At 36.8% G+C, this 2,500-nt stretch overlaps 1 protein-coding gene across 1 annotated transcript in view; it reads right to left on the bottom strand.

Annotated features, from left to right (window-relative positions):
• The window catches only part of nbeaa (neurobeachin a), a 328,032-nt gene that overhangs the window by 170,741 nt on the left and 154,791 nt on the right, over positions 1-2,500 (bottom strand).

Raw genomic sequence — 2,500 nt, forward strand, 5'->3', positions numbered from 1 at the left:
CAACGGCAGGACAAAAGAGGAGGAGCATATAATTAAATTAGAGCAGATACAGGAAGAAGAGATGATATCTCCACTATAGATAAAGGTTAAAGACGTGATATCTCTTTAAATTAAATTAGAAACCATCGGAGTGCTCTTGGCTGTAAACTGGTTAAACTATTACGGTATATTACCGTAGAAGATGTTAAGTAATTGGACAGGTCTGACAGATTACAGACAACATTATCATTGGAGGATAATGACTTCAAAATGAATGATTACCTGGCATTGTCATGTGAATGTAGAATATATTGTAATATATTATCATATGAAAGTCAGTATTACTGTAATATATTATCATATGAATGGCAATATTACTGTAATATATTATCATATGAGAGTCAGTATTACTGTAATATATTATCATATGAATGTCAGTATTACTGTAATATATTATCATATGAATGTCAGTATTACTGTAATATATTATCATATGAATGTCAGTATTACTGTAATATATTATCATATGAATGTCAGTATTACTGTAATATATTATCATATGAATGTCAGTATTACTGTAATATATTATTATATGAAAGTCAGTATTACTGTAATATATTATCATATGAAAGTCAGTATTACTGTAATATATTATCATATGAAAGTCAGTATTACTGTAATATATTATCATATGAAAGTCAGTATTACTGTAATATATTATCATATGAAAGTCAGTATTACTGTAATATATTATCATATGAATGTCAGTATTACTGTAATATATTACCATATGAATGTCAGTATTACTGTAATATATTATTATATGAAAGTCAGTATTACTGTAATATAGTATCATATATATGGCAATATTACTGTAATATATTATCATATGAAAGTCAGTATTACTGTAATATATTATCATATGAATGTCAGTATTACTGTAATATATTATCATATGAAAGTCATTATTACTGTAATATATTATCATATGAAAGTCAGTATTACTGTAATATATTATCATATGAAAGTCAGTATTACTGTAATATATTATCATCTGAAAGTCAGTATTATTGTAATATATTATTATATGAAAGTCAGTATTACTGTAATATATTATCATATGAATGTCAGTATTACTGTAATATATTATCATATGAAAGTCAGTATTACTGTAATATATTATCATATGAATGTCAGTATTACTATAATATATTATTATATGAAAGTCAGTATTATTGTAATATATTATCATATGAAAGTCAGTATTATTGTAATATATTATTATATGAATGTAGACTATCAATTTATCGTATCATACTATTTGAATAAGGTCTGTCTAAAGCCTCTTACACCTCACAAAGACAATCAAATACACACACAAGGCCTGTCTGACTCCCAGTCATTGAGGTGATGTCTGACTCCCAGTCATTGAGGTGATGTCTGACTCCCAGTCATTGAGGTGATGTCTGACTCCCAGTCATTGAGGTGATGTCTGACTCCCAGTCATTGAGGTGATGTCTGACTCCCAGTCATTGAGGTGATGTCTGACTCCCAGTCATTGAGGTGATGTCTGACTCCCAGTCATTGAGGTGATGTCTGACTCCCAGTCATTGAGGTGATGTCTGACTCCCAGTCATTGAGGTGATGTCTGACTCCCAGTCATTGAGGTGATTACATTTACATTTAAGTCATTTAGCAGACGCTCTTATCCAGAGCGACTTACAAATTGGTGCATTCACCTTATGACATCCAGTGGAACAGCCACTTCACAATAGTGCATCTAAATATTTTAAGGGGGGTGAGAGGGATTACTTTATCCTATCCTAGGTATTCCTTAAAGAGGTGGGGTTTCAGGTGTCTCCGGAAGGTGGTGATTGACTCCGCTGTCCTGGCGTCGTGAGGGAGTTTGTTCCACCATTGGGGGCCAGAGCAGCGAACAGTTTTGACTGGGCTGAGCGGGAACTGTACTTCCTCAGTGGTAGGGAGGCGAGCAGGCCAGAGGTGGATGAACGCAGTGCCCTTGTTTGGGTGTAGGGCCTGATCAGAGCCTGGATGTACTGAGGTGCCGTTCCCCTCACAGCTCCGTAGGCAAGCACCATGGTCTTGTAGCAGATGCGAGCTTCAACTGGAAGCCAGTGGAGAGAGCGGAGGAGCGGGGTGACGTGAGAGAACTTGGGAAGGTTGAACACCAGACGGGCTGCGGCGTTCTGGATGAGTTGTAGGGTGTGTGTGGAGTCCCCTGGAAGCCTACCATTGACTATGGACATACCCAGGATGTAACAGAGCTATAGGTGTACCTACCATAGGAGTCCCCTGGAAACCTACCATTGACTATGTACATACCCAGCGTGTGACAGAGCTGCAGGAGTTGTGACCTGTTTTTGTTGGTTATGTTGTCATAGTTGTCCCAAGGGGGCATATTGGGGAGGGAATGCTGTCACCTCCAGGCAGGTGTTTGTCCCCCTGTGTGCTGAGGGTGTCAGGTTCTTGTCCGGTTCTGGCATTTAGGTCGCCACAGACT

The sequence above is a fragment of the Oncorhynchus keta genome, chromosome 6 (assembly GCF_023373465.1).
Source record: "Oncorhynchus keta strain PuntledgeMale-10-30-2019 chromosome 6, Oket_V2, whole genome shotgun sequence".
Lineage (NCBI taxonomy): Eukaryota > Metazoa > Chordata > Actinopteri > Salmoniformes > Salmonidae > Oncorhynchus > Oncorhynchus keta.